The 8,579-nt window shown below is 32.4% G+C and overlaps 1 pseudogene; it reads left to right on the top strand.

Moving 5' to 3' along the window:
- The first annotated feature begins 272 nt into the window (after positions 1–272).
- LOC115963199 lies at positions 273–7,477 on the top strand (annotated as a pseudogene).
- Positions 7,478–8,579: the final 1,102 nt, after the last annotated feature.

Genomic DNA, 8,579 nt, shown 5'->3' with positions numbered 1-8,579 from the left:
ATTTATATCGAAAATTTATTGATATCTTAGTCTAATGATAAAAGCAAATTAATCATTAATTCTCACGGAGTAGACACTATAAGTTGAACTTTTATGGTATCTATAAGAATAAACAAATAATACAAAACATACTTCTATTATTTTTCCTTTAAAAAGTTGTGTTTGGCTGAAAAATTTTAGAAATTATTTTGGACAATATGTATTTTGCAATTCTATATAAAGCAAGGCAACTCTGAATTTAGCAGTCATCCACTTATTGCTTTGAGATCATCTTCATCTACTCCCTCCCTTTCTCATTTCTTCTCTCATGGAGTTGGAAGGCATACCCCGATTTTTTGAAAACAAGACCATTTTAATCATTGGTGCCACAGGTTTTCTAGCAAAAGGTTCTCTCTCTTTGTGCCTGCGCTCCTGAAATGCATTTATTTATGTTTGTTCAAAGCTATAAATATAAACAACCTAGCAAGCAAATTGCTTGTATGTAGTCTACTTTGACTCCATTCGTTTATGTGTGTATGTGTATATATCTATATATTCCTATGTTTGTGTTATGCTTTGTTTATAATTCTATGTATGCGTGTGTTGAAAGGATGTTGGTGCTAGTGATAACTTGCTTGCATAAATGAACGCAGTTTTTGTGGAGAAAATACTAAGGGTTCAACCAAACGTAAAAATGATCTATCTTCTTTAGAGAGCTTCAGACAATGAGTTTACTACACAACGGTTTTGTCATGAGGTACCTCATTTAGTTTTTAGTTTTTTATTTTTTATTTTAATTCTGTATGCAGGAGATTTTACGTGTCACATATATGATTTTTTTAAATACTAAAAAGTAAAATACATCCTTTTAAGTTTGAGGGAATTGATTGTGTGCTATGGGGAAGAATAAAATCGTGAGGGGTATGAACCCCAAAACGGACAATATCTACACAGTTGAGGTGAGGTTCGTAGTGTAATCATAAATGTGAGGAACTGAGAACTAAAAGATGAGAGAGATGAAAAATAGGGGAGAAATAGCTAAAGAGAGAGAATTAAAAAAAAAAAGTAATATAAATATTACATATAAATTTTATTTTTTTTATTTTTTTTTATCTTGAACAAAATGATATAGTTTTAATTTATGAGTTTAAATGGCATTTAACAATAACACCATTCCTTCAAATGGATGGAATGACAAAAATAGGAACAATGTTCAATGTTAAGAACTAAAATAAAGCCCACTCTACTACAAGAGTTAAACTCTTTTGTAGTAGTACTTTGGGTTAAGCAATGTGTTTGAATTTGGTGAGAGAGTGTAATTAAGTGTGTGTGTGTGTGTTTAACAGTTAGTTTGTTTCTCATTGCTTAAAGCCTCACTCTACCGCTACAAGAGTTAGGCTATTTTGTATTAGTACTTTGGGTTAAGTAATGTGTTTGATCTTGGTGACAGAGTGTAATTAAATGTGTGTGTTTAACTGTTAGTTTGTTTCTAAAAAAAAAAAAAAAAAAACCCTAAAATAAGGACTTTTAATCATTAATAACCAAAATAAAAATTATCTCAAATTTAACCGGTTTAATTTACAATTTAGTCTTCTTTTAATGTCAAAATAATTTTAATTCTTAATAGCAAAATAAGGGTAAAATAAATTTGTTTAATTTCCCAAGGATTAATTACAATACAATATTCATACTAAATAGGCTTAAATGGTTTTGTTTTTCATTGGTTTAATCTGTAGGTAATAGGACTGGACCTATTTAACGTTCTAAGAAAGAGTTTGGGTGCAAATCTAGAATCATATGTATTTGAGAGGGTTACTCCTATCTCTGGTGACATTTGTGATGTGAATTTGGGAATCAAAGATTCTATATCAAGAGAAGAGATGTGGAATGAAATAGACATTGTCTTAAATTCTGCTGCTACAACAAACTTTGATGAAAGGTAACAAAAATGATTCATATAATTAATCTCTCTCTCTCTCTCTCTCTCTCTCTCTCTCTCTCTCTCTCTCTCTCTCTCTATATATATATATATATATATATATATTAGTCGCTAACCCGTGCGATGCACCAGATAACTAGCAAATGTTAAATATTTTCACTTTGTTTAGTGCTACAATTATTTAAAAAAGAGATTAAAATCAATATAAGATGAAATAAAGATATACATATCTTGAGAAATAACCATATTGTGTGTGTGTATGTTTTTTTTTATTTTTTATTATATATTTTTTTATTATTATATAAGATGAAACAGAAGATACGCTACTTTTGTTTCTACCGTGCTATTCATTTTCATAAAAACAATTGATAAACATTCACAATATGAAGGAAGACATGACAAACAAATTTAAGCAAACTAGACGTCAAATTTGTGAAATAATCATACATGATCCACATCTCCATATGCATATTTTCCACCAAGCTTGAGCATAACTGATATAAGTGTCTCCGAAGCATTTATCTCTCTGTAGAAATATCAAGTAGGACAACCTAAAAGCAATTCAACAACTAAATCCGGTGTAGTGCATGTGTAAATATACCTTGCACCACAAAACAATATTTTCAAATTTCTTATAAAATATGATCACAAATTGATGACGTTATACATAATTTCAGGACAATAATTAGAAAAAAATCTCAGTTAAATTATGATGCTAGAAATTGTGTTAAAACATTGGACAAAGAAACCTTGGTGAAGTTGGAGAAATTGTTGTTTTCCATATAAATTAAATTAATCCTTAATGTTTGCACGGTCCACAAACAACAAAATCATATAATTATAATGGAAATTCTCAACTATTAATTTTTTTTATGAGTAAAAATTGCATTGAAAAAGTTGAAGGGGTGGGTTCTAGTTAGCTCAACTGGTAAAGTCTCTGATGGTTGTATAAGAGATTTATGGTTCAGTTCCCCCACCTACACCAAAAACTGATTGATGTCTTGATCTGATGATAAAGAGATATTATTAGGAACGGACGCTATAGGTTGAAACTTTGTCAAAAAAAATAGTTGAAGGGTACAACTACGTACCCAAACTGCCAGTACCAGACATTCAAATTAAAACATGTGGGGGTACTTACTAACAAATCACAATAATTAGAAGGATTATTTTGAAGCCAAAAAAAAAAAAAAAAAAAAAAAAAAAAATTCAATCTAAACTTTCTTGTTTAGATTGATTCAAAAGTTCCTCAAACTCTTTTTTTCACTATTTCTTATTCTTATACAACCATCCTAACTATACTTTTACTTTAAATCTCTCTATACTGTTTTGTCTTATTTTTAGTAACCAAACAAACTTTTTGCACTTTCTTGTTTAGATTCATTAATGCTGTAAAAAATAATTTAAAAAAAAAAAGACTTTTTACTTTATCAAACCCGGATCCTTCTATCCTGCCTAACTCATCAATATTTATATTTATAACATGAGGAATTTATTGTTGTCTGGCCTGCAGGTATTAAATCTAAATGAAAACAGAGAGAAAAAACCAAATTACCTAAATTTATGTCTTGTTGAATATGCGGCTAACGTGTCTGTAATTTAATGAATTTATGGCAGTGCTTGCAAGTTACAACAATACCCAGACATTCCTCCTTGCTTTTGATGGTTGTCTTTTTTGAGGTTGCTAACTTGCTATTAAAGATATATTTATAGAGCTTAAATTCAGTCAGGATTTGCCGTAAACACTTGAGTTTACACCCTCCAATGAGCTAGTGCCACATCATTATTTTACCAAAATATGAATACAACTCACGCACAATAACAACTTACAATATCATTTTCAAAACAAAATCAAAACTCAACCTTCCTCCTCACATTCAAACCAAACCTGCATAGCTCCACCACACATGCCGCCACAAAAGCCGACAGAGTCACATCTGGAGTTAAAAGAAAAACCGGAGAAGCCACTCCACTGAGTGTAATTTACAAACAAAAATAAGAAAAGCCACAAGACCCATCTCATTTCTAGTCATCATATCAAAGACGTAACCAAACCCAAAAATCTATAAACACCAATATTAATAACAAAACAAAAACCCATCAGCTTGTTTCAACCCAAATGACAAAATATATAAATTAACAAAAATGATGAGGAAGATGACCATGGTGCTTGGTCCTTTGTTCGAGATCCAATGGATGCAGCGTTTTTTTCATGCCACCTTATAGACTCTCACTAGGCCTTTGATGAGTGAGAGTTTTAGGTTATGGGTTTGATCGTTTTTAATGATTTCAAAGAGAGAGATGAGATGATTTTGGGTTTGAGAGTCATTGTTTGTGGCTCGGGTGATGGCGCAGTAATAAAGCTCCACCACAAATTTCAATCCATGGCGATTCCAATGGTTTGTGGAATGGAGGTCTGGTTTGAACGGAAGAGGAGGACTGGATTTTGTTTTTGTTTATTTTATTTTATTTTAGATCTGATATTGTGTGCTAGTATTGTGTGTGAATGTTTATATTCATCTTTTAAAATGCTAACGTGTCACTATCTTATTGGAGGCATAAACTCTTGGCTTTACGCCAAGACTGGACCGAATGTAAACTCATATGTAAATCCTGTAGCAACCCGCAGGAATTCCATAGCTCGTGGAGGTTAGAGAGTTTGAGAGAGAGGGTAAAGGATTATGTTACATTCGAGTGTTTTAGAGTTTTAGATTCATGTTACGTTTACCTTTACAGTTTGGTTTGGTTTTTATAGAGTTAAAAACCGAATAAAAAACTAATTAAAATAATTAAAAACCAAATAATAAATTAATTAAAATAATAATAATGATGTGTAAAATTTGTGAGACTACTAAAAGTTATGTGGCAAAATTTTATAAAGTCAACTAATTGGGCCAAAATGGGCATTTGTCCTTTTTGCCTAAAAGATGTAGCAAAATGCCCATATTTTGAAACTATTTAGCAAAATGTCCCTATTTTGAAACTCGATTTGATGAAAATCGAGTTATTTGGAAAAATTCACATGGAACTCGAGTTTCAAAATTTTTTATTTTATTTTATTTTGTTTATTTATTTATTTTTTTAAGTTTGATTGCTTATAACTCGATTTTCTAAAATCGAGTTTCAAAATAGGGATATTTTGCTAGATAGTTTCAGAATAGGAGCATTTTACTATATCTTTTGGGCAAAAGAGGCAAAAACCCATTTTTGCCCAACTAGTTGTCAAATGTATTCAGCTTTATATATATATATATATATATATATATATATGTATGTATGTATGTATATCTTTTTTTTTTTTCTTTCTTTTTCTAATGCTTTCTTTCCATTTTAAGATATGACGTTGCATTGGGCATCAACACATTTGGAGCTTTGCATGTTTTGAGCTTTGCAAAGAAATGTATTAAATTGAAGGTCCTTCTCCATGTATCAACTGGTCAGTGTAGACTTGATTACTGCCCTTATACACTAATAAGCTACTTTGATCACCCATATTCTTCATTGCAATCATAAAAAATGAGCTCTCTTCAATAGACTATTGATGTTGTTTCACAGCTTATGTGTGTGGCGAGAAGGGCGGGCACATACTAGAGAGCCCAATTTACATGGGAGACACGCTAAAGGGAACTTCAAGATTAGATATCAATGTCGAAAAAGAACTTGTGGAGGAATACCTAGATAGATTACGAGTACAAGGTGCCACGAATGAAGAAATCACATCAACCATGAAGGATTTTGGCACCAAAAGGTTTTTAAGAATCTTAGAAAATATGTTACGTGCTTTAATAACATTTCAAAATAACATAATATATATTTACTCAAACATTTTGTGAAGTAATTATAAAGTCTTTCTCCACATGATTTCCCCCCCTTTTTGTTAATTTTATTTGTTTCTTTTTATTAATTGCTAGGGCAAAACTATACGGATGGCCAAACACCTACGTGTATACGAAGGCATTGGGGGAAATGCTTTTAGGACACTTTAATAAGAATTTGCCTGTAGTTATCATACGCCCCACTATGATAACAAGTACTTAAAAAGAGCCATTTCCAGGTTGGATTGAAGGCGTGAGGTAATTATAATTTGACAAGGAATTATAGAAGTTCACAATTTTGTGAAATTATTATTCACGTTTGGTTGGATAATAACTAATTAAGAAGATTAGGTGATCAAGAAAATAATGGGATTCAAGTAATAGTTTATTTAGTGTTAATGACATTCTTTGTAGTGCCTTACGGTTTGAACCTCACCTTCCACTCTCCACTATTTATCTATGAAAAGAAAAATTCAAGAAAATAACATTGAATTGGTCCTTTTGTTTTTTGTTTTACCCCCCCTATAATCGTGATTGAATCTTGCTTGGTTAAATTTAATTTTCTTGTTACAGAACCATTGATGGTGTAATTGCTGCCTACGGTAAAGGGAAATTGAAATGCTTTCTTGGCCATCCTAAGACAATCATGGATGTTGTGAGTTAAATTCATTCTTCACTCTTTAAGCAAGCACGTGTAGACAAATCTATTCATCTGGATTTTAAGCTTGTGTTTGCCCATTTAAGTCTTTTCAACGATCTTCCAATATTGAATTTTGAAAGTCATGCAGATACCAGCAGATATGGTAGTAAATTCTATGATTATGGCCATGGTAGCTCATGCAAATAAGTCTTCTCAGATCATCTTCCATGTGGGTTCTTTAATGAGAAATCCGATGAAACTCTCTAGTCTTTCAGATTTAATCTCTCTGTACTTCACTCAAAATCCATGGATTGATAGAAAGGGAAAGTCAATCAAAGTCAGCAAGTCGATAGTCTTTAGCAATATTGCTATGTTTCAAGCATACATGGCTATTCGATATAAACTGCCGTTGAAGGTATTTGGCCACCAAACACTGTTAATTATTTTCAGTGGTATTTTATTCTTGCAACAAAAAGAAAATATATCATATCCTTTCAAATGTTCCTGTGAATCAGACAGTACTATGCATGCAATATCACAGAGAAAACGTCCCCTCAATATGTGTATTCTCTATACTATTACTATAATATCACTATTTTTTTTCCTGGCTTTATTTTTTGAAGGTGTTATGGTTAGCAAATCTGGTGCTTTTCCAGTATTATCGGGACATATATATTAATCTTAACCGGAAGGTCAAACCAGTGATGCGATTGGTTGACCTCTACAAACCGTATGTATTTTTTACTGGCTGGTAGGTATTGTTTATTTTCATGATTAATTTTTCAATCATGTTTTCAATGTATGCACTGATAATAATCTTTTGTTTTCCATACAGCTTTGATGACCCCAACACAGAAAAGCTGCGAGTACCGATCAGAGAGAACGATGTCGACATGCATTTGTCTGACTTTGATCCAAAGTGCATTGACTGGGAAGACTACATTTTGAACACTCATATTCCTGGCCTGATAAAGTACTCAATGAAATGATAACTTTGAGGGATTGTTTGTTTTTATTTCGAAAAATGCTGTGGTTTGGAATTTCTTTCATCAATAAGGCAATTGCAACCTACCTAGCTAGTTGCCATTTTGTTTAGAATTTTACTTGGAGTGAATTAATGTTCAGAAATTAAATATGCAAGAAGTAAATGAATTGATGTGAGGAGCTAAATAAATGTACGTTACAAATAAATGAAGTGTACATGAAAAGGGAGTTAAAGGGTTGTATTTGGAGAATACATACCCCTTGCATTTACCCATTTGTAACCTTGTGTGTGGTAATAGCTTATAAGCCAATTTTTTTGCTTTTTTGGAACGTGAGTTCAAATAACAATTTTTAGTTTTTAAATACTAAAAACTGTTGATCAAAAACAGTATGTGTTTGGTAGAAGGGTCTGAGCAAGATTCAACAGTGTTTGAGCCATTTTTCAATTTAGGATTTAAACACTATATTTTGAGAACACATCTAGAGTAGTTTTCAATTTGAATAACAATATTGAATGAAAAAAAAAAAAAAAAAAATTAGTGGAGAGGAGAGAATGGAAGCTGAGTATTGCAAATATCCACCACGTTCGAGTGAGGAAGAAGATGAGCTAGGTCGTAGTGTTAAGAAGTTTAAAGAGAGCAGTGGAGTTAATCAGTCTACACCACAAAAGAACTTTGTTAGCTACAAAGATAGACTTGTAGGAGACATTCCCGAAGCTTATGAACAAGCCTTTAAGCTGGATAATGTCTGGGATGATGGTGAAGAATCAGACACAGAAGTTGAACCTCTCATTGAAGGAATGGCGGAAGTGAAGCTGTCTAAGGAAACCAAGGATCGTATCAGAGCCCCATGGTCGAAGGCCTTGATAGTGATAGTGTTCGGTAGAACTGTTGGTTACAGCTATCTCACTTTCAAGCTCAATGCCTTGTGGAAACCTGCAACTACGATGGATTGTGTTAACCTTGGGAAAGATTATTTCTTAATTAAGTTCTATTGTGCAGATGATTATGATAAAGTTTTACGTGGTGGCCCATGGTTTATTGGTGAGCATTTTTTGGCCATTAAGCTTGGGAACCATACTTCAGAGCCTCAGGAGATAATCTAACCTCAGTTGCAGTTTGGGTGAGGTTCCCCGAATTGCCAATTGAGTTTTATGATATGGAAGTGCTGAAAGAAATAGGTAGCGTTATTGGGCCGGTTCTTTGCATTGATTCCTACACGG

This window comes from Quercus lobata, chromosome 10, assembly GCF_001633185.2.
Source record: "Quercus lobata isolate SW786 chromosome 10, ValleyOak3.0 Primary Assembly, whole genome shotgun sequence".
Classification (NCBI taxonomy): Eukaryota; Viridiplantae; Streptophyta; class Magnoliopsida; order Fagales; family Fagaceae; genus Quercus; species Quercus lobata.
This window is presented reverse-complemented; position numbering and strand designations above follow the sequence as displayed.